General features: G+C 42.0%; 1 non-coding gene across 1 annotated transcript; it reads right to left on the minus strand.

Annotated features, from left to right (window-relative positions):
• Positions 1 to 2049: 2049 nt before the first annotated feature.
• On the minus strand, positions 2050 to 2156 carry LOC141603374 (small nucleolar RNA R71). The gene has a single exon (XR_012525254.1). It is a non-coding gene; the product is annotated as a small nucleolar RNA R71 (small nucleolar RNA).
• Positions 2157 to 25247: the final 23091 nt, after the last annotated feature.

Genomic DNA, 25247 nt, shown 5'->3' on the forward strand with positions numbered 1-25247 from the left:
GAGCAGATCAGAGCAATGATCCGAGCGCCCTTGAGCATAATCCGAGCGTACCAGAGCTCGATCTGAGCGTCCTGACTGCCAGCCTGAGCGATCGTTCTTACAGGACATGCCATGCTTCAAGTGAGGACGAGCGGATCCCGGTGGGAGTTTCAAGCATGATTCGCGCATGTCCCTCGGGAGTTGTAATTCCTCAAGCTTCTCTTAGGGTCTTAATAGTCATTTAAGCCCTTAGTAACCCTAATCCTTGTACTTAATTTTAGTATAAATACCCCATTGTACTACCTAGATTTCTATCAATTCTTAATCAAGCTTTAATAAATCCTTAATCATCTCTTAATTTAGTTATAATACACTTCTCAATATTAATTACATCTTAATCTTTCCTTAATTTCTCAATTGTTCTTAGTTTTATTTAGGTAATTAGAAGATTATTTGGGTTTATTGGAGGATTGACAACCTTCCATCAATCATCAAGTACTTCTATTATTCTTTGCTTTATTATTTGGATCATCAAATAGGTATAATCCCTTTTTACCCTTGTTTAATTATTGTTAATCACATCATCTATTCATCACGTTTTGCTTTGTTAGTATGTTTGAAACCTTATTAGCACGCTAAAGTTGATCATGAGTGAGTAGTTATTTAGGTAGGGTTAATGGAGAATTAGGGGAAACAAACACGGGGATTGATCTATGCTTAATCTAATATGTTTTCATAATTAAATTGCTTGATTGTTGTGATTTCAACTTATGCACATGTGATGTTTGATGAAATGCGAGCCTATGAATCCTTGCATTTTTTACCCATCACTTATCTTTTCAATGAGGCTTGTAAGACATAAACCAACTCGAGTCTCATTAGACCATGCATAGAGTTGAATAGGAGGAGACTAAGTCGACTTGTAGGTGTTGTACATTCTAGACGACTCGGCTCCGGGACCTAAATCTTCCTAGTGATTGTAAGATATACACTAACTCGATCCCATCACAACAATAAGTCCTTGCATATATTTGAGAACACGTTTGTATAATCTATTTCCATGAATCCCCTATGAACCCATGACACCCTAGTGGTTTTAATCAATTGTTTACAACCCCTTTATTTGCTTTACTTTATTTTCATTCATCTTGTTGATTAGTTTAGATTACATCTCATCTCAACCCAATTTGTGACACCCTAATACATAGCTACATGCAATTGAAAATCCTATATTAATACCCGTCCCTTGGGATCCGACCTTTACTTACCTCTTTACTAAGAGTAGTTTGTGAAGTTATAAATATTGTTTTGGTTGGTAGCTTTTGACGACGAGTCTAATCCGGATAAAAAATGGCGCCGTTGCCGGGGACGGTGATCAATTGATTTGATATTCGTTAATTGTTTTTAGTTGTGTCTTTCTTTACCTTGGAGAAGTCAATCTTCTCAAGGTTGTTCTAATGGTTTTCGAGTTGTTTGATATTTTGCATGACTAGGATATCACAAGGTAATTTATTACCTATTGATTTCGAGATTCAAAGGACCTTAACCAACAATAGAAGAGTTGCTGGAGGTACTTCAAGAGTTGTAGGTATTGGTGAGATTGTGGACATTCAACCAAATAACATTGAGTTTGTCAACCCTTTTGCAAGAGAAGGAGAGGATAACCCAATTCAAAACCCACCACAAAATCAACCCACAATGCCTAAATTTTCATCACATTTCGTACCAACCGAGGAGAACCTACCAAACGGTACACCTACACCACCACATTTAACCGGTAATTTCATTGCCAAATCCGCATTCATACAATTAGTTGAGAGAAGTCAATTTGGACGGATGCCTAGTGAAGACCCTCATTCACATATGAAGACTTTCTGTGACTATTGTGATGCAATTTCTCAAACCGGAGTTACACAAGACCAAATCCGATGGGTATTGTTTCCTTTTTATTTGATCGGTACCGCAAAACAATGGTTGAAGAGCCTATACAAGGCCACCCTTGTTATTCATTAATGGAAGAAGTTAGCACTTGCCTTCTACAAGAAATTCTATCCTCCGGAGAAGACTAATATGTTGAGAGCTCAAATCACCGGGTTCAAGCAAAAGGATGAGGAATAATTATATGAAGCATTGGAGAGATTTAAGGACACTTGTCGTTCTTGTCCACACCATGAACTTTGTGTGTGGTTCCTTGTGCAACAATTTTGGAACGGCTTATATGAAGACTCCCGCAATCCACAATGTTCTTAATATGGGATCCAATGGGATGTTTACCGAAGTTGATGACAATCAAACATGGGCCAAAATCGAAGAGATGGCTGTTCATAATTCCCAATATAGTAGGCCCCGAAAGGCCACTAGAGGAGGAAAGCATGAGGTAGATTCCATCACTCAATTGGGTGCTCAACTAAGTGCTCATATCGACACCATCAATTTGAAGTTTGAGAAGGCCATGGCTAAGCTTGATGAAGCTTCCAAATCACCCAAACAACATGTTAATGCTATGGTGGCATCATCCTCAATTCCAAGTGGAGTATGTGAAAGTTGTGGAACCTTGGGACATGATCAAAATGAATGTAGAGGAACAAATGAACAAGTTAATGCTTTCCAAGCATACAAGAATGGCACCCCCTATTCCAACTACTATAATGAGAACACCAAATTCCATCCAAATCTTTCTGATGGGGCATATTCCGCACCCGCTGACCGAATCAACATATTGAGGAAGGTTAAGGCTAATAGACAGCAAGTCAACATATTAATGACCCTAGCCGATTTAAGCCTCGCTTACTGTCACTTGGGTCTCGGCTAGGCAGCTAGCCGGCCGAGAAGCATATCCGCGTACTCACATCCAGTCCCCTCGGCATGGAGTCAACCAGGCCTGCCGGCCCGGCATGGGTCCCTCGGCCGAGGGTAAGATAGTCTTTCCACCTGCTAGCCACTTGGCCACTTGGCCACTACGTGACAAAAGGTGAAAGTCTATAAATACTCCACTTCTCTCATTGAGAAAAGGATCCCAAAAACTATCCGAATATCATCTTAATCTGGTATAAACTCACTTATCTCTCTACAATATACTTTGCCAAGTTAACACACAACTTATCTCTTTAAGTTTACTGACTTGAGCGTTGGAGTGAGTACGCTCGGTACCAAGCCGAGCCCTCAGTTTCTTCATCTTTACAGGAGAGAGTGAAAGGAAGAGACAAGCAACGACATCATTCTACAAGCTTAAGTGGTCACAATCCTGCTCCGGAATTACACCCGGAACAATTGGCGCCGTCTGTGGGGATAGATACTAAAAGCTAGTCACCTACCTTACAAAAAAAAAAAAGAACCAAAACCATTCAAAGAGCTAAGAAGATGTCAAAACAACAAGAAACTGTGATTGAAGGAACTGCATTCTTCCAGGATGACACGTTCCCTAATTCTGAGATCGGGCAGTCCCCCACCGGCCTAGTCGCTGAACCGGTGTATGGGATGCCGAAAGAGCCAGAAACACCGCTGCCTACCGGCCAAGTCACTGTCATGGGACACGTGGTCGATGCAGCCAAATTAAAGCTATTCCTGGACCTGATGGGTAGTACGCCGGTCACCCCTGTCACGACGACGGTGACGGCAGCGCACCCACAGGTGACCAGAGCCCATAAAGTGACTCCGAACAACTTGACCGGAGCGATACAAGGAGCTGGGCATGCTAGGACGCCGACAGAGCCCGTGGTGCCAGTGGCAGACCTAAGTCCTTCCCCCACTCGTGGGAGGACAGCGTCGCCGCGGCAACAACGAGGCCACCCCCGAAGGAATGAAAGAAGTCCGACTCACCAAAGTTGGACAACAAGGAGCCCTTCCCACCAGAGGGAGAGAAGCCGGACTAAGGTTGCGAGGAGCCGATCGCCGCGTGTCATTCGACACGTGGTCAGACAGCCCCTCAGTGTCTATGTCCTCGAACTCCCTGTGCCGACTAAACTGAAGCTGCCGCCCCTATCATACAAAGGGGATAGCGACCCAACCGACCATGCCGAGGCTTTCGAGTCGTACATGTCGGTGTGGGAGCAACCCGATGAGGTGTGGTGCCGAGTCTTCCCAACGACCCTCCATGGCATGGCTCACAGTTGGTACAAGGGGCTACCTAATGGCTCGGTATACTGTTATGCCGACCTGAGAGACAATTTCATAGCCCAGTACGCTTGCAATAAGAGAAGGGCCGTGGAAACCTCGGATCTCCTAACTATCCGACAAGGGGAGGACGAGTCCCTCCGAAGCTATGTGAAAAGGTTCGACGCTAAGGTCCAACAGATCCGTGAGCTGAACACCGAACTGGCGGCCTTCGCACTGATGAAAGGCCTCCCGAAAGGCGAGTTCAAAAACGAGCTGATCAAGTGTGAAGACCTAAACCTAGACTCCGCCAGAAAGATGGCCGACCGAGCCGTAAAGGTGGAGGACTATCACAAAACCTGAGTGGGCCACAGTGAAGCTGGGCACCCAGAAAGGAGGAGCCGCCGGGACAACGTAGATGAAGGACGCCGTGATGGGAATAGGTCACGGTCTGAGAGATTTAATAGGAAACAGCACTCGGCGGGTGTCGGGGGGAGTTCGGGATCATACACCCAGAAGCGGTACAGTAGTCTCACCCCCCTGGTCAAATCTCCAGCCGAGGTCTTTGCCCTAAGCAAGAATGAAGGGCAGAAGTGGGCAAGGCCCCCCAAGGCGAGGGGGGACGGCGACACAAGCCAGTTTTGCGAGTACCACGGCCACACCGGCCATAAGACCGACAACTGTCGGCATCTGAGGAACGCCATCGAAGAGGTGATCCGAAAGGGGGCCCTCAGCAAGTATGTAGCTGGAGGCCCAGAAACAAGCTCCGACGGGGCGAATAGAAAATCAGTACTCCAAAGGATGGGAGTGATCCAGGTTGTCATCGGGGAAACGAGAACGGTGGGTCAGCTAATGGGCACAAACGGCACCTAAATGAGTTGTACCAAGCCATCAACTTTGTGCCCAAAACAGCGATCCCCGCTTCCACCATCCCCGATATAACCATCGGAAAGAAGGACTACGAAGGAGTCGTTTGCCCGCACAACGACCCGCTTGTAGTCCACCGGATATAGCCAACCACTTGGTCAAAAGGTGCCGATTGACACACGGGCGCCTACAAAAACATCATGTTCGGGGAGTGCTTTCTCAATCTCGGTCTCAAGATTGGAGACCCGAGCCCTCGCACTAACCCGCTATACTGACTTCTCCGGGGCCGGCCTGGTACCCCGGGGTCAATCAGTCGCCGGTGATGTTCGCCAAGCGAATGCGGCCAAAAATGTTCTATCCGAGTTCGTGGTTATTGATGGTTCGTCCGCCTACAATGTTCTCATAGGCCGGGTCACTTTGAGCGAGGCCGATCTTTGTGATGTCCATCCGGCCCCGACATTAATGTACGTCTCGGACCGGGGGAAGCACAAAAGCTCGTCTCAAAGGACGAGAGAGATGAAATCGTCAATATTCAGGTGTCTGCCAGGGGGTGCAACATGCAATCCCTCAAAGTGGCGAAGAAATCAGAGAAAGGGAAGAGCCCATCCTTACAGCAGGAGGGCGAATCGATGGATACCAACGTCGGCATGGTCGAAGGAGCCGAGACCGAGGAAGTGGAAATTGACCGGAGCGCACCGTGAATCGTCGGTGCCGACCGGGAGCCAAAATTCGGAGCCGATCTCCTAGACCGCCGAGGAAGAACAAAGATGTCTTCGCATACTCAAGAGCGAGATGCCGGCGTGAGCCGGGAGGTGATCGTTCACAAGCCGAACGTACTCCACCGCTCGCCCGTCAAGCGAGAAGATGAGGAACTCCTCGGCCGAGAAGGATGAGGCCATCAAAGCTGAAGTAGACAAATTATTAGAGGCGGGCTTTATCATGCCTTGTACTTACCCTGAGTGGCTAGCAAATGTTGTAATGGTGAGGAAGTCATCAGGGGCGTGGAGGATGTGTGTTGATTTTACCAATCTTAATAAAGCGTGCCCTAAAGATTGATATCCCTTGCCTCGAATAGATAGTTTAATTGACGCCACGGCAGGCTACACTATGTTAAGCCTGCTAGACGCCTTCTCTGGGTATCATCAGGTATTCATGGCCGAGGAAGACATGCCTAAGTGCGCATTAATCACGATACACGGCACATACATGTATAAAATGATGCCGTTCGGTTTGAAGAACGCTGGCGCAACTTACACCAGATTGGTGGACAAAGTGTTTCAAGATAAAAAAGGGCGAAACATCGAGGCTTACGTCGACGATGCTATTGTAAAAAGCAAGTCTGACAGCGAGCACTTGGCCTATTTGAGCGAGACATTTTGTTCACTAAGGAAATATAAAATGAAGCTTAACCCAAAGAAGTGCAGCTTCGGTGTCCGGGCCGGCAAGTTCCTCGGCGTGCTTGTCAGCGCCAGGGGAATTGATGCCAATCCAGAGAAAGTCCAAGCGATACTAGACCTACCGGAGCCGAGAAATCGAAAAGAGGTTATGACGCTGACCGGAAGGATGGCGGCTCTCGCCCGCTTCATCTCTCGGTCGGCCGACAAGAGCACTCATTTCTTTAAAGTGCTGAAAGGGAATAAAGACTTTAGCTGGGGGGAGGAACAGAGCACGACTTTCAAGCATCTGAAAGCCCACCTTCTAACACTTCCGACTCTGTCCAGGCCGACGTTGGGGGAGACGCTATATCTATACTTAGCAGTTACCTCGGCCACGGTCAGTGCCGTAATCGTCAAGGAAGAAAATAAGCAAAGAACACCCAATTTACTTTATCAGCCATACACTGCTGGCCGCCGAAAGAAATTACCCACTAATCGAAAAGGCAGCCCTCGCCGTCGTCATTGCCGTAAGGAAGCTGAAACCCTACTTCGACGCACATCCCGTGACGGTTTTAACCGACCAGCCATTGGAGAAAGCATTGGAAAAATTCGAAAAATCCGGCAGACTTATCAAATGGGCGGTGGAGCTTTCCGGCCAAGCATACAAAGACAAGCCGAGGCCTTCGATAAAGGGGCACGCGCTGCGGACTTCCCCGGCCGAGTGCACATATCAAGAAGAATCACATCCCGGCGTGTGGGAAGTGTATACCGACGGGTCCTCCACGGCGAATGACTCAGAGCCGGCATCCTTATCATCGCCCTAACGGAGACGAGTTTGAGTACGCCTTGAAGTTTACCTTCTCGGCCTCAAATAACGAATCCGAATATGAGGCGGTGATAACTGGAGTCGAGTTAGCTAGAGCCGCCGGGGCGGAGCATGTTGTGGTGAAAACATATTCACTCTTAGTGACTAATCAAATCAGAGGAGAGTATGAGACTCGAGACGATGGGATGGCGAGGTACCTGGAAAGGGTAAAAGCTGACACCTCAAAATTGAAATCTTTCCAAATACAGTGCATCCCTGTGTCCGAGAACAACCGAGCCGACGCTCTCTCAAAACTTGCCGTTCAAGCACCAAGAATGTCGGTCGAACCGTCTTTGGTGGATATCAGGAATGCTAAAAGCATCACTGAGACCGTCGGCATGGTGGGCGACATCGAAGCCGAGACGACGTGGATGACTCCGATAATGAAATACAAGCTGACAAAAGAGTTACCGGAGGACCGCAGTCTCTCTCAGAAGATAAGAAGGATCGCCGCAAGGTACTTGGTGTTCGTAGGAGAATTATACAGAAGGTCCGTGATAAGACCACTCTTGAAATGTGTCGGCCCAGCCGACGCGGAGCTCATACTGACAGAGATTCACGAAGGCATCTGCGGACACCACATGGGGACAAGAACGCTAGCCCACAAAGCTCTCCGAGCCGGCTACTTCTGGCCTACCATGCTGAAAGATTCCAGGGCAAAAACCAAGAAGTGCAAGAATTGTCAGATGCATGCTCCGGTGATACATGCACCTTCCCGAGACCTGCAACCAGTACTTAGTCCCCTACCATTTGCACAGTGGGGGATGGATTTATTAGGACCATTTCCGACGGCCACCAGAGGAAGGAAGTACCTGATTGTCGCCGTTGACTACTTCACCAAATGGGTCGAGGCTGTCGCGGTACCTGCCAAGACCACGGCGGCCGTAAGAAAGGTGATTTGGGAGAACGTCATAACTCGTTTTGGGCTACCCCAAGTCATTGTATTTGACCACGGCCGAGAGTTTTGGAGCGACATGGTGATGAATTGGTTGGAAGAGCTCGGTATCAAATTTGCATACTCCTCCGTCTGCCACCCTCAGAGCAACGGACAGGCGGAGGCGGCTAATAAAACAATACTGAACGGGTTGAAAAAGAAGGTTGAAGATCTAAAGGGAAGATAGGCTGATGAACTATCCGGCGTCCTGTGGTCCCTTCGAACCACGGAGCAAGAAGCAACAGGGTACAGTCCATTCCACCTAGTCTATGGGTCTGAGGCCGTCCTGCCAATTGAAGCGGCGGTGCCGAGCATTCAGAACGCAAACCTTTGACCCAGTCGAAAATGGGGAAGGCCTGAGAGCCTCTCTAGACCTGGTCGAAGAAAGTCGAGACACGGCACGGCTCGGCTCAACTTGGCAGTGTATCAAAACCGAATGAGAAGAGCATACAACCGTAGGGTCCACAAAAGGGACTTAAGAGTAGGAGATCTAGTCCTAAGAAAGTCGTCCGCAACCAACAAAGGAAACATCCATGGTAAGATGACGGCCAACTGGGAAGGACCTTACAAGGTGGTTGAAGAAATGAGGCCGGGGACATACCGGCTGACAGACATGGAGGGTGTGCCTCTAATGAGCCACTGGAACACAGACAACCTTAGGAAATATTTTGTATAGCGGCGGAGGTGTCCGAGGCCGTTGTGGGCACCCCAACGCGTGATTATACTTTATGAAGAGTGATCCAAGTTTTCCATCGAAATGCTTGTCCCCTCCGTAGTCGTACCAAAGTAGACGCCACGGCCAAAGCCGGCAATACTACAAATGCGATTGATACTGCGAAAGCGACCAACATGCTTAAGAACGTATAAGTACTGATTGAGAACGCAATGATCGCCTCGGCCAATCCGGGAGTGGCAGAGGAAGCGATCAATATGTCTATAGATACGAACGCCGTCGAGCCGTAACCTCGATTGCCTCGGCCAAAGCCGGGAGTGACGGGGAAACGACCGATACGCTAACATGTTCACAACAAAGCGATTAGGAAGCGCAAAATCGACCGCCTCGGCCAAGACCGGGAGTGGAGGAGGAAGCGACTGACATGCCAACTTGTTTAAAAACGTTTAAGTACAGTTGAGATACGCAATCTAACTGCCTCGGCCAAGCCGAAGGTAAAACGAAAAAAAGCGCTCAATATGTTTAAAAACGTAAGAAGACAACTTAATGGAGGATGAGATCAAAAGCCTCGGCCAAGCCGAAGGCAAATAAACAAACCTTATTGAAAAATGTTTACAAGTGAGGCAAAACGAAGTCGACGGCCGTCCCCATAGGGATAGCCTAAACACAACCTACCAAAGTTTAACAGAAAAAGAAGGTACAACAAAAGATTACAACATAAGACATGAAGCGCCAAAAGGATGGCAGGGAGGAAACGCTCAATAGTTGGCCCCCGAACAGCTGAAGCTGTCCGAAGGGCCGGGTGAATCTGGTGACGACCGCCCGTCTCCCTATGCTTGTTGCTGCTCGCCACCGGCAGCGGTAGCAGCATCACCAACGATGGGCGGCCCGGAGGATCACTTGGCAGCTTCACTTGCCTTTGCCCTCTCAGCCTCCTCTCTAGCCTCTTCACCTTAGCATCACGGGCCGCCTTGGCCTCAGCTTCCTGAGCAGCCTTTGCCTCATCCGCGGCCTTGGCCTCCGCAGCAGCCGCCTTCTCATCAAGAAGCCTGTCAAAATCTTGCCACGGGAAGGTACCTTCAGGAAGGAGCTCTTTAATCGCATCCCTGGTAGCATCTTCAGCTTGGTCCCGGTATCGGGCACACATCTCAGGGATGATGACGGTTTTAAGCATCTCAATATCCTTCTCCCTCTGAGCAAGGGTAGCCTTTGTGCTCTTATGCTCCTTCGCCTCGGCCGAATGCAGGGACTTCCATTTTTCCCTCTGCTCAACCATGGCCTTATAGCCGCCCTCAAACTTGTTTCTCTCCTCCCGCAGCTTAGCAACATCAGCCAACGCAGCCTCAACCTTGGTTCTCTCGGCTAGGACCGCCTTCTCAGCTTCCTCCTTAAGATTTCGCTCGGTGAGGAAGTCCTTCATGGTGGCGAGGAAGTCCCTCTTCATCCTCTCGGCCTCCTTCTTAGCAGCGGCAAGCTCAAGCCTAAGCCGTTCGAGCGCAGGGGCAGATTGAGCCATGAGCTTTTCTTGCTCGATAAGCTGAGTGCCGGCTAGTTCAGCCCACTTCACCAGCCTTTTGGCCAACTTTACGCCGTCCGCCCTGAGCTGATCGCAGGAAACCTTCTGGGATGAGGAGTCGGCGGTGACATTTTTATCGCCTGTCTGCACAGGCTGCTTCTCCAATTGCCGTTCAATGAGAATGACAGCCGGCGACGGCTGATCTATAAAAAACCCAGACAAAGCATCCATGTCAACATTCATTGACATATCAGAAAGCCTGTCATCAGGAATGCCTAAAGAACCTGCTAAATCCGAGCCATGGGTTAGATCCGTACCAGTCTTAGCCTTCTTGGACAGAGGGCCGGCTGACCCCTTCTCTTTCCCTGCCTCGGTAACAGCAGCAGCAGGCGTTGCTTCCTTCCTCTTATTTGAAGGAGGGGGACCCTCCATCACGGTGACGTCCTCGTCAACATTGACGACCACCTTCTCCTTTTGGATTGCGGGGATTGGAGATTGAGTTGGAGTCGGCGTCGTAGCCGCCGTAGACGTTGTTTTTGGTCTCCGTCGCGGCACGTTACCGCCAATCTCCGCTTGAGTCGCCCCCACATCCATTGCCTTCAACGCCTGCTCCATAAGTTTGTGCGGGGCCGGTCTGCGATCACGCGGCGCGGCCTTAGGATGCAGCTCAATAACTATCCCGTCCTGGTCAAGTCCCAACTTGTTTAGGATGGAGACAGGCAGATCCCGGCCAAATCGATCTGCAAAAGAAACAAAGTCAACAGTTAAGCAAAAGAAGTAAAAAAGGCTCTAATACAGAAGCATAAAAAGCAAAGGCGGGCCTCATACCGACCCCACTCACCCTGGCCGAGGGCCGGTATGAGGCCGACGTGGCAAAGCGGCTCGTCTTGAAGGACGATCTGCGTCGGGGGCATCCATCCCTTCGGCGTGCCATCCTTCTCAGCCTCAAACAGCCTCATTGCCCGCACTTCGTCTTCCTTAAGATAGACCTTCTTGGCGTCCATCTTAATCTTATTACGGGAGACATATCTGTCATGCTCCCCCTGACTCTCACACCGCAAATTGACGCGGCTCTGGAAGGACCGGGGCAGTGGATAGTCCTCCGGAACCTCGACGTATACCCACCGCCCCTTCCAGTCTTTGCAAGAGGTCAGCTTAGAGACGGTCACATAACCCGGCTCGGTCTGTATGTTATACCACCCCGTGCCGCCTAGGGTAGTCTGCCGAAGATGGTGGAGCCGGCGGAAAAGGTTCACCGTCGGGGCCTCCCCCTTAAAGAGACATAACCATACGAAGCCAATAATCGTCCTGATGGCCAACGGATGCAGTTGTGCCACGGCGACGTTCATGGCTTTAATTATGGCCCGACGTGTTCATTAAGAGGAAATCGGAGCCCATACTCCAGATGTCTGATGTACACGCCGATACAGCCTTCGGGAGGGCAACAGACTGCCTGATCACCCTCAGGGACAATAATTCTATACCCCCTGCCGAAGGAGTAATGGTCTTCAAAAAGTTCAGGCCCGGAGACAGAGGCGAACTTGTTTGTCCAAACGCGATCAGGATTAATCGAGCAGGCTTCGCCGTGCCACGAATAATGCGGCCTCTCTGAGTCTGATTAGGTCTTTTCATCATCGTCATCATCAAAATCCTCCAAAAATTTCTCATCAATTTCAGGAGAAGGCGACTTGCGGCCCCCGAACCCTATCGGGGTGACAACCAGTGGCTCCTGCTCATCAGGATGCGACGGTTCGCCCCCCAGAGTTGAGGTACTAGGCAGAGCATCAGCAGAAGACATGGTGACAATAATTAATTAACAAGTAAAAGTTGGGGAAGAATTTGTTTGTTTACCTTGAAAGAAAGTGTTACGCCGAGTAACGCTTCGAAAATTAGAGAGAGAAAGAAACTCTTCGAAAAACTAGAGAGAGAAATTTTTTGAAGAAAATGAAATTTGCAAGTCAAAATGAGGGGCACACTGCTCTATTTATAGGGCAAAGCCCATTCAGTGGACCAATCAGAGCAAAGCCCATGAAGCGTCCACCAATCAAAACCAGGCCACGTGTCAAGCATGCAGCCACGGAATGTCAATCGACATACAGTACCAATCTTCTTCGACACGCTCCTTGGTACCTACTTGCCAAACGGCCAGCTGATCAACCAAGCTTGACAGCACCGGCCGGGGGCAATCAAAGGCACACGACACTCTCAACCTTGGTCTCGGCCAACGCCATTTCCTTTTCCACATTCGATGTCCATTACACAACCATGTGGAGGGGGGATATGGTACGGCCTGAACAGAACCAAGCCGAGGAGGAAGTTCGACATGCGCAGAATACGCTCAACACTCATCGAAGGTCCATACCACGGCATAGACTACGCTGAGGGCAAATTGATGGGGCATATTCTGCACCCGCTGACCGAGTCAACATATTGAAGAAGGTCAAGGCTTAACAGCCTAACCGACGAAGCCTATCGGCCTGTCACTTGGGTCTCGGCTAGGCAGCTAGCCGGCCGAGAAGCATATCCGCGTACTCACATCCAGTCCCCTCGGCATGGAGTCAACCAGGCCTGCCGGCCCGGCATGGGTCCCTTGGCCGAGGGTAAGATAGTCTTTCCACCTGCTAGCCACTTGGCCACTTGGCCACTACGTGACAGAAGGTGAAAGTCTATAAATACTCCACTTCTCTCATTGAGAAAAGGATCCCAAAAACTATCCGAATATCATCTTAATCTGGTATAAACTCACTTATCTCTCTACAATATACTTTGCCAAGTTAACACACAACTTATCTCTTTAAGTTTACTGACTTGAGCGTCGGAGTGAGTACGCTCGGTACCAAGCTGAGCCCTCAGTTTGTTCATCTTTACAGGAGAGAGTGAAAGGAAGAGACAAGCAACGACATCATTCTACAAGCTTAAGTGGTCACAATCCTGCTCCGGAATTACATCCGGAACACTTTCATATAAGAGCCAAAATGTTTAAAACCCCCAACCCACATACACCCTACTTCCAATGAGAAACCAAGCTCAAAGACCCTTTTTCAACCAAAGCTAAGGTTATCAAAATCAACCTTCTTACAACCAATCAAATGACCAAAGCTTTTATGTTCAAAAAGCGGTCCTCCAAATGCAAAAGAATCAACAAGAATTTTTCACCCAAATGCAAAAGGATAGCCAAGCTAAGGAAATCACCATCAACAACATTCTTGTCCCATACCAAAATATTAGAGACTTAAATGACTCAATTAGCATCTTCTAGCTCTCAATGATAAAAGGGGCAATTACCGCCTCAAGGTAATCCCCCAAGATATGAGACGGTTAGTGCCATCCATTTGAGGAGTGGTACAAGATATGAGGGGCCGAAGAGGCCAATTGATGAAGATATTGTGGATGCTAGTGACAAGCAAAGAGTTGTGGAGAACTCTAAGGAGGTAGACCCTACCACCAATGAAGTTTCAAAGAATAAGAATGAAGATAAGGCTAAGGAAAAAGAGCCTATTGTGATTCGACTTCCATTCCCAAGTCGCCAAGCTAAGCCTAAGCTTGATGACCAACTTGGAAAGTTCATGGAAATTGTGAAGAACTTAGAAGTCTCAATCCCATGCATTCACGGAATTGATCAATCATGTTCCGGCTTATGCAAAGTACATGAAGGACATTCTTACCAAGAAGAATTCCATCCGAAAGTTGGAGACTATTGCCTTCACCAAAGTGAGTAGTGCTATTATTCAAGGGAGTTCCCCTCTAAAGCTCAAAGATCCGAGAAGTTTTTCTATTCCATGTACCATTGGCGACACTACAATCAACAAAGCATTATGTGATCTTGGAGCAAGTGTAAGTGTCATGCCATACTCGGTATGTAAGAGGCTAGAAATGGGAGAGCTCAAATGCACCAACATTACTCTTCAAATGGCGAATCAATCAACAAAGATACCTTTAGGGGTATGGGAGGTTGTGCCCGTGAGAATTGGCAAATTCTTCATCCCGGTAGACTTTGTCATTGTAGACATGGAAGAGGACTTCAACATTCATATCATCATAGTAAGACCTTTCTTGCATACCGCCGGAGCGGTAATCGATGTGAAACATGGAGAGTTCACACTCTAAGTAGGGAACGAGACAATCACTTTCAATCTTGACAAAACAATGAGAGCTCCCCGACTACATGAGCCATGCTTCATGGTCGATCACTATAGCCAAGAATGTGATAGGAAGAAGTTAGAATCTCTATGCAAAGATCAAGCCATGGGTAAAGAAACACCACCCATATGGAAGAAGAAAGTGGATGACCTTCAAGTAGCTCTATTCGGAGAGCAAGGAATTTTCAACAACAATGAGAGCTTGAATAGCTCACCCATCATGACAAGTAATGAAGAAGGCCTCATTGGCCAAGATAACAAGAAAGAAGAGTTGCTCTTGTCAACTCATGACATCATTGGGGAACAAGCTAGTGAAGTTTGAGGTCTATGGGACGATGAATTTGAAGGATTGGTCAATCCTTATATTGGAAATGCTATGACCTTAGACCAAGGCTTTGTTGATCCTTGTCATCACTTTGACTTAGAATGCAACAATGAAGAGAACAATCTGCAAATGTCTACCCAAGACCTATATCATGAAAATGAGCAAGTCTTCGACTACTTCTACAAGTTGTTGAGCAACATCAACAACACCTTGGCTTTGTCCCCTTGACATCTCATCCAGGAATGAGAGTTTGGTGGAGTCCTCCCTAAACCATCATTTATAAATATTCTAACCCCTTAACTCGCATTTTATTTCCATTATTGCATTTTTGTCATTTTTGGATTTGCATTTTTGTGCTTTGATCAAGATTTTTGATATGAGAGCAAGTGAGGGAGGTATTTTAACGTGTTTTGATGTGTAGTGTTTGACCAAGTGTAGGGATGGCAAATGCCTAGGCTAACCAAGCCTTTGTAGTGCACCCACGACATTTAAGAAAGGAGAAGAAGAAAGGATGACACGGGAAAAGGAATCCCCACGAGCGGACCTGAGCACGTGGGAGCTGAAGAAGATCTGAGCGTCCCCAAGAGAATCCGAGCGTCCCCAACATCAATCCGAGCGTCCTGGCCTTAGGACGTGGGAGCTGGGAAGTTTTGAATTGAAGGAAAAGTCCTGTAAGGAAATCTGCGCGTCCTGAGACGTTCCAAAATTTATCAAATTTTCCTGTAAGGAAATCCGCAAGTCCCAGGAAGGATCCGAGCATCCCAGCAGAAATCCGCTCGAGCTGAGGAGGATCTGCGCATCCTGGCACTGAATTAATTTTTCAGGAAATCCTGTAAGACGATCCGCGCGTCCCGACAAGGATCCGAGCGTCCCTAGCCTGTACTTAACAAAAACACAGGACTCCCCTACCTTCCTTCCCAATTAATTTCTATCTTTCAAAAACACAAACACACACCTTTTCTCCCACTCAAACCCTCAATCAACCCATTCAAAAACACCAATTTTTCAACAAAATTCACCACCATTCAAACAAAACTTGCTCAAAAAAAGATTAAATCACTCCTTTATCAACAAAAGACCATCTAAACATCAAATTCCTCACAAATTGAATTAATTTTTTAGGGTTTGGGCAAGACTTCGAAAATCCTAAATTGATTGAGGAATTGGTTGAAGTTTGAGGAAGCTGTTGGAGTATGTGTCCTCAACAATAGTGCGATCACATGATTTAATATCATAATTAAATCTCATATTAAGAATACGTAAGAAATGATTCATTTATATAGTCAACTGATCAACATTAATCGGTAACGATTGGCTTGCTAGAGTTTGACGTTACTGTCGTAGGACGGTGGTGGTCAGTTGATCCCTTAAGGTCACACCTAAAGGATGATGCCCTTATCAGTAAAGTTGATTAATTGTATGACGATACAAGTTAATCAATTCCTTAAAATTGAACAATTCAATTGTGAGAGAGAATATTAATATCTTATTGTAATGGGATTAAATAAGATTTATTTTAGTAATTGAAATATTTTATTACTAAAATTGTTTATTGTTTGTGAAACAATATAAATGAGAATGAATGGTTAATTATAATTACAAGATGTTGTGAATTATAATTATACGACCCATTTTATTTATGTGATCAAGTATCACTAATCAATTTGTTGTATGTAATTTAATTAATTTATAAAATGATATTTATGTGATAAATATGCATTAAAGTAATTAATAACATGTAACATACTACATGTGACATATTGTGTGACAAATGACATATTGACAAAATAAAATAGTAGTCCATTTTATGTGTTGGACCGAAATGGAGGGAGTGTTAGTGGGTTGTGATTATTTTATTTTATGTGATAAAATGATAAATAATAGAACCTACACTACTAGCCTTACACAACCTACACTTTGATAAGAGAAAAAGAAAAAGGAAGATGCCTTTCTTGGCCTTATATGAGCCGGCCATACTACTCTTTTAAGAGTAGTTTTGGCTCTTTCATTATATACTCTTACACATTCAACATTCATTCAATAATCTTACATGCAAAAAACTTTCCTCTCTCACACATTCTTGTTCATCTTTCTCTAAAACTTGAGAAATGATGATCCAAATTGTTCAACAATATTACTAATATTATTAATGTAATATATGAGTATTAGTAATCAATTTTAAGGTAGATTACTAAATAAATATCTAGCAAATATTATTTAGTAGTGATAAGGGCTAATTTTGGGTGCAATCAAGAGGAGGATCTCTACATTGGGATCTTGGAGGATCATCCTAATATTCATCATAGATCAAGAACAAGTGAAGGTAGGATACCTTACTTGTGCCCATAAAACCGAAAATAACAATGTAAGGGACATTGTTTTTCTTATTAATTTCTTATTTTGTTATGCATGCACTAGATCTAAAGAACAAATATTAAGAAGTTAATTAGTTCACTATTAGAAGAGTCTAATAATAGGTATATGAACCTAACAAGTGGTATCAGAGCATAGGATGTTGCATGCATAATCGGTTATTGTTTTCCCGAGTTAAAATGTTAACATATAAAACTAAAAATTTGTGATTTATAAGAGTAGGTCACAAAATCATGATACATGTTATATATTCTGGTCCTAAAATGTTTTAGGTCATTTTTATGATTTATAGTAATTTATTGCTCATTTTAATGATTTTTAGTGATTTTATTACATTTTTATGAGTAACATGGACTTTTATTCACTAAAAATAGTTAAATATCACTACTGGCCGTGATTTTTAAGTATGACCTCACATGAATATTTTATGCATTGCATGTAAAATTTTATATTAATGTGATTAATATTTCATGATTTATGATTTTTATGAGATAAAAATGGAATAAATGGAGGTTAAATGACTAAAAATGGCTAAATTTAGTTTCTGACCTTGAAAATTTTATATAAACTCACATGGATATTTTACAAGTTGTGTGTAAAATCTCGTATTAATTTGATTAATATTTCATGTTTTATGATTTTTATTAGATAAAAATGGATTAAAATAGGTAAAATGGTTAAAAATAGTTAAATTTCGAATTAGGCCATGAGATTTTAATATGTTGTCACATGTATGATTTACAGAGTATATGTAAATTTTGAGATGAAACGATCTCATTTAGCATGATTTATGAATTTTTAGTGTAAAAATGGCATAAATAGTGATTATTTTAGCATAAATAGCTAAAACGAATTGCATGGTATGAGAAAATTATTTTAGGTTGCATAAATATCCGACGAATCAGATATAAGGTTGTAAAATTGATTGGATTGATTTTTGGATACTTTAGATGTTTTATGAGATAAAACCGATAAATTGCAACTATATTTTCTCGAAATTAATTCGAAAATTTTAACCATGATTTTGAAATTATGAGTGTCATGGAATTATTCCAGAATATTCAAAAATTTAAAATTCAAAATTCAAAATTATTGTAATTTAATTTGGATTTATTTCATAAATATTATGATTTTAAGGTCAAAAATGAGCATAAAAATTAAATCAAGTTGAATTATTGTCAAAAATTGAGTGATGACTAAATTTTGAGTCCTAAGAGTGTTAGGATAATTAACTTGAGATTAAATGTGATTTAAGTGTTAATTTGTGATTTTAAGAAGTTATTATCACGCATTTCCATAAAACCGGGTTATATATACGATATAAGTTAAATAGGGCGATTTGGCACATAGTTTGGCAGGATAGATACATATTATAATGCTGCATATTTCAATTGTTGAATTTATTTTATTTATATAATTTTGAATTATGTAATTTTATCTTAGTATGACCTTAGTTTTAATCGACATAACCGTAATGAAAGGGAATATTGATTCGGTTGTAATTTAATGTGATCTCGTATCACTTTTATTTTTACTAGTTTTTCATCTTACAAATGTATAATAGGAATAACGTTGTATTTTTATTATTTGTAATTATGGAGCTTCTTCAAGACGGTGCCATTCGGAAAGGCGTTCTAACAAAGACGGTGTTCTTGGGAGGCGTGCCACTTGAATATTTAAGGGACCAAAGGAGTTGGTTTCCGAATATGTAATAGATTATTTTATTTTCTATTTTAGGAAGGCCATACTAGGAATTTATTATTATTGCTTAGCATTTATTTTAATATGTTACATGCATTGCCAAATCGCCATAACAACACATGCATATCATATCGAGTCATCGACCGTGTCAATTATAATTATCGTAGTTTACCGCTTTAGTTCACTTAAAACGTGATAGATAATAGATTGATACGACCTCTCACATATTAATAATTGAGAATTAGCCTTACCAAATAGTAGAAACCATGAGTCCCAATTTCATGAGGAAGTAGGCTCGGCTCACCGGGGTACTAAACTTGTTACGTTGGGTAAGTGGGTAATAAAATGTTATTACATCGAAATTTGGATTGAGCTCAATGGAAGTATTCGTGACCGTAGTCGCATGTGTTCCGGGCCAAAGATAAATATTAAAGTAATTTTTATCGACCGAGAGTTCTAGAAGTAGAATCGATTAAAGAGTTAATCCACCGAGTTATATTAATAAGGGATGAATCGGCTCACCGTGCCCGAGTTAATATGAATTTGGATCTCAGAATCATTTATGATAGTTGGGTAAAGGTCACTATATAAATGCTAAAACTTGTTTAAAAGTGTTTACAAGTATTATTAAAACGATAGATGTTAATTATTTCCTTCATTTCCGTTTTTGTAGTTATTTATTCGCAATGAATTCATCTAATACTCCAAAACCAATCACGATTGATTCATGGCTCTAATCATTCGATGAAAAGCGCTCCGCGTATGACAATGATACGATTAGAGAATTACGCTGTGGCATTGGTCAGGATGAAAATCTTTGCTTCTTTACCACCTCCACACCACCCACTCCAATATTAATGCCCACCACCTTAGTAAGAAAATCGTGTGAAGAAAATCTTGCTAAACCCAAGGCATCCTTGTTTGAAGAAACAAGGAGAAATATTAAATTCAGTGGGAGTTCTAGCAAGAGTGGCCTTGCAACTGAAAGGAGTATTGGTATTAATAAAGGAAAGGCAAAGATGGGTGAGAAACCCAAACCTGATAATGAATTGAAAATGGATAGTGAGACTACCACAACCAAGACCAAGATGGGTGCCCAATCTTATAAAGAATGTCATTATTGTAATGTCATGGGCCATTGGAAGTGAAATTGCCCTAAGTATTTGAGAGATATCAAAGTTGGACTTATCACTCCAAGTGGGACTTGAAAATGTGGAAAAACTAAACAAGAGTGATATAAATCTCCGATAAGCTAAGGAAATGGAGCTAGGGTAGCCACCACTTCAAGAGGGACTTATGTACTTGTTTTAGCTAATAGCTTTGAGTTGTAATCAACATAGTTGTTATTATGTACCCATTTTGTCTAAAACATTATTTCCATTTCAATGTTAGACATGAAAGGATTTATATTTTGCCATAAAAAACAATCGTTGTATTTGTTGAAAATAGACATCGTTGTGAGCCATATCACTTATCTTTATGATATAAAAGTTTTAGACACTTCCAACTCGAGCAAAGATATCTTCATAATACGATCCAAGAGACTCAAACTATTAATCCAAATGATTTGTACATTTGGCTTTTTCAATTAAGTCACATAAATCAGAAACGCATTAAACACTAGTGTCGACTAGAATTATTAAACCATTTGATTTACTATCATATGGAATATGCGAATCTTATCTCCTTTGCAAAATGATTTGTACTCCCTTTAGGGGTAAAGGGACATGAGAAAGTGATTTATTGGAACTAATACATGCCGATGTATGTGTTCTAATGAGCATCACCGCAAAGGGAATTGATGACTACTTCGTCACTTTTACCAATGATTAAAGTAGATATGAGTATATTTACTTAATAAAATATAAAGTGAAGCATTTGAGAAATTTGAGAAATTTCTAAATGGTGTAGAGAAACAATTGAACAAAGTACTAAAGCATTACGATCCGATCGTAGTGGCAAAGATCTAAGTAATGAATTTGATTTATTATAATATGGATTATGATCTAGTGTCACTACCCATAAAGGACAAGTAATTCTAAACGAATGGTCAACCAGGAAATACCTGAAATATAGAGTCTATTTAACAAATTACATGGATCAGATTCGTATATAACGTGAATCAAGCTGCCATTGTAGAGCTGGTCTTTTATGAGCTAATGCGTTTGTCTTGAGAAACTCCCAATACTCCACCATATATATGTTTGTAACTCACAAAGCTATCTCTCAAAAAGATAGATGTATTTCTGAGAGATAGAGTGGGAGTAGATTGGATCGTTACAAATATGTCTTATAGTTAAAGTGTTACTTTGAGAAAGTAATGGAACTATAATCTATAAAGATAGAATGGGAGTATAGCTCAGTGGGAGTTTAGCACACATGTCTTGTTGTTAAAATGTTGGTTTGCGAAAGCAATGGTATTATGACCTTGTCCCAAATCGACGTTGTTGCATACAAGCCATAGCATTACAATCCAAAGATTGTTACTCAAGAGTAGATTTACTTTAAGGCGAGGGTCTCTTTAAAAGTAAATAGAGTTTTAGAGTACTCAAACGCATGGATTGACATGAAGATGTTAATCAAGATTAATTATGTTAGGAATTGCCGCATTTCATTTTTTTTTAAAGAATGGCAAATGATAATTCGCTTTTCTAAAATGGGAATTTAGAAAATGATGTGTTTGGAACACAAAAACCTTAGATGAAGATCTAAGAATCCTAACATATTATGCGTAGCTTTCTTAAGTGATCCCAAAATGGTCTTAAGCAAGAATTAAAGGATTACATTTTTCGTTCATGTGATAATTGAGAATGGTTTATTCACATGATTGAAGAATCATGATTATACATGAAGTTAAGTGGGAGCAAGAATTATTTTTTCCATGTCTTATATATTGATAACATATTACTTATTGAGAATAATGTACCAATGCTCTCTTCTATGAAAGAGTGATTGGGAGACTAGGAAAAGGTGCGATGTATTCTAGATTTTTGAATCTATGTGAGAGAATATTGGTATAGAATTGAGAGTCTTATGATGATAAGATCTTTCATATCTGTTTTACATCAACAAGGTTGAATAAGTTATTCATGTTGATGAAGGTGGAATTGCTATGAGAGAGTCATAGTCATTCACTGAACCTATTAAGTTGTTAATCACATGAATTCGATTGCTAATGTTTCTGCCATTAGAACGATCATGTATGCCAACGGACCCACACTCCGTGATGAATCATATGCTTGGAGCATAATAAGTCAATAACAAGTTAATTCATAAGATGGTCTTGTGAAAGACTTAAAGAACAATTGAGGATTTGTTTATATGTTTGGATAATATACTAAGTTATGTGTTGAAGTGTTGCACAAACTTTAGTTTCCAAACTGGAAAGGATTTGTCGAAATCCTAGGCTAATTTTATTGACTAAGGAGTAAGAAACTAGAAAAGTGTTTTACTTTCGCGCATTGCAAATTCTATAAAAGGAATCTATGTAAATTGTGATAAAATGGTCAACCTAGGGAATAGATTCCTCTACAAATGACTTTATCACATGTTATGCGATAACAGTGGGAGCATCTTTCAAGTTAAAGAGTCCAAGTCTAGTAAGAAGACTAGACATATACTTAGAGATAGATTCAAGTTATTAGAAATAACATTGAATAGAAGGAGATAACAATTGACAAAGTTGGAATATATGGATATAGGGTATATCCACTTGCCAAGCTTTTATTGCATTTCGACTAGTGTAAAAGGTACACTAAAGGTTATAAGATATGAAGTAGTAATAGTGTATTAACTATTAATATGTGATAATCGCATTTATCGTTTAAGTTTTATTAAACTCACCCGTTACCTTGTTATATCCAAATGGATTGTAGAGACAAATTAAACCCCCATTAAAGTGAACTGGATTGACATGGTATTCACCTCTAGTTACTTATATGAGGTGACGTATTGATGTGACTAGAGTGTGATGCGATTGATGTCAAGTTCAAGTGCCATAGAGTCATACGGGATGACTAGTCGATCATATAGGAAGACTGTATGGGACACTCTGTCGGGCAGTGACCGCTTATAGAGTTCTGGTAATTCATAAAGCTTGGTCATGGCAAGAGCTGCTATAGTATTCTTATGAGTCAATTTTTTTGACTAAAGACTATTCGCCCAAGTTGGCACAATTTTCTGACTGGCTTTGATTTATGCTCTACGACTGTCGTAACTGAGGTCAAATGGGTATATTTTGGGTTATGATGAACTGTGGCTAAACAAAGGGAATAGGGCGATAGGAATTGTCCACCCCCTTGTCAGGGTTATTTGAAATCTCAAGGCCACTCGAGGAGTAGTGAACTGGAAATGCGTGGCCACGCTCGAAAGGTATCTATGGTAGATAATTCTGGTCAAACAGTTACACTCCAGATCGAGGAAACCACTCAAGATATGATCAAGTGCAAGCACGACCTGCGAGACACCTTGCATTGAGTGGGAGATTGTAATAGGACAAGAGAATTGGTGATGCACACTTGTCTCGGATAAGTGGGAGATTGTTGGAGTATGTGTCCTCAACATTAGTTCGATCACATGATTTAATATCATAATTAAATCTCATATTAAGAATCCGTAAGGGATGATTCATTTATATAGTCAACTGATCAACATTAATCGGTAACGATTGGCTTGCTAGAGTTTGACGTTACTGTCGTAGGACGGTGGTGGTCAGTTGATCCCTTAAGGTCACACCTAAAGGATGATGCCCTTATCAGTAAAGTTGATTAATTGTATGACGATACAAGTTAATCAATTCCTTAAAATTGAACAATTCAATTGTGAGAGAGAATATTAATATCTTATTATAATGGGATTAAATAAGATTTATTTTAGTAATTGAAATATTTTATTACTAAAATTGTTTATTGTTTGTGAAACAATAGAAATGAGAATGAATGGTTAATTATAATTACAAGATGTTGTGAATTATAATTATATGACCCATTTTATTTATGTGATTAAGTATCACTAGTCAATTTGTTGTATGTAATTTAATTAATTTATAAAATGATATTTATGTGATAAATATGCATTGAAGTAATTAATAACATGTAACATACTACATGTGACATATTGTGTGACAAATGACAAATTGACAAAATAAAATGGTAGTCCATTTTATGTGTTGGACCGAAATGGAGGGAGTGTTAGTGGGTTATGATTATTTTATTTTATGTGATAAAATGATAAATAATAGAACCTACACTACTAGCCTTACACAACCTACACTTTGATAAGAGAAAAAGAAAAAGGAAGATGCCTTCCTTGGCCTTACATGAGCCGGCCATACTACTCTTTTAAGAGTAGTTTTGGCTCTTTCATTATATACTCTTACACATTCAACATTCATTCAATAATCTTACATGCAAAAAACTTTCCTGTCTCACACATTCTTGTTCATCTTTTTCTAAAACTTGAGAAATGATGATCCAAATTGTTCAACAACATTACTAATATTATTAATGTAATATATGAGTATTAGTAATAAATTTCAAGGTAGATTACTAAATAAATATCTAGCAAATATTATTTAGTAGTGATAAGGTTCTAATCTTGGGTGCAATCAAGAGGATGATCTCTACATTGGGATCTTGGAAGATCATCCTAATATTCATCATAGCTCAAGAACAAGTGAAGGTAGGAGACCTTACTTGTGCCCATAAAACCGAAAATAACAATGTAAGGGACATTGTTTTTCTTATTAATCTCTTATTTTGTTATGCATGCACTAGATCTAAAGAACAAATATTAAGAAGTTAATTAGTTCACTATTAGAAGAGTCTAATAATAGGTATATGAACCTAACAGAAGCAAGGAACATTCAAGCAAAATCTTGGTTTGTTGATACCAATTTGAGAAGGAGAATACACTGGCAAGGACCAAAGACGGAACCAAGGCACACAAGACTCCAAATTTATCAAAGAGGCAACAAGCTCTTCTTGCATCTAAGGCTTTGGTAGTGACCCTACCAAGGGTGGAAATCCAAGATATCGAAACTCCTATTGATGAAGCTACCACACCTACTCCGGTTATAGAACAATTGTCAAATTTTTCGGAGGTAACTTTCTTAACCGATGCTCATAAGAATGCACTTTTATCCCTTGCTAGAAAAACTATTGTGGCTACCAAGTTTATTTGTGAAGACACTTTTGAAAAATTGGGTGTGCTTGAGAGAACTAGAGCATTTTTTGAGTCCATGAGGTTTTTAACCCTCTTTCAAATGGAAGAATTGACCTACCCTTCATTGACCATGGAGTTCATAAGCTCCTTGAGGGTGTCTAAGATAGAGACTCGACATTATGTTGAATTCCGTCTTGAGAAAAATAGTAGAAGAATGACTTTGAGTGAGTTTGGTAATGTGTTTG

The sequence above is a fragment of the Silene latifolia genome, chromosome 9 (genome assembly GCF_048544455.1).
Source record: "Silene latifolia isolate original U9 population chromosome 9, ASM4854445v1, whole genome shotgun sequence".
NCBI classification, from domain to species: domain Eukaryota; kingdom Viridiplantae; phylum Streptophyta; class Magnoliopsida; order Caryophyllales; family Caryophyllaceae; genus Silene; species Silene latifolia.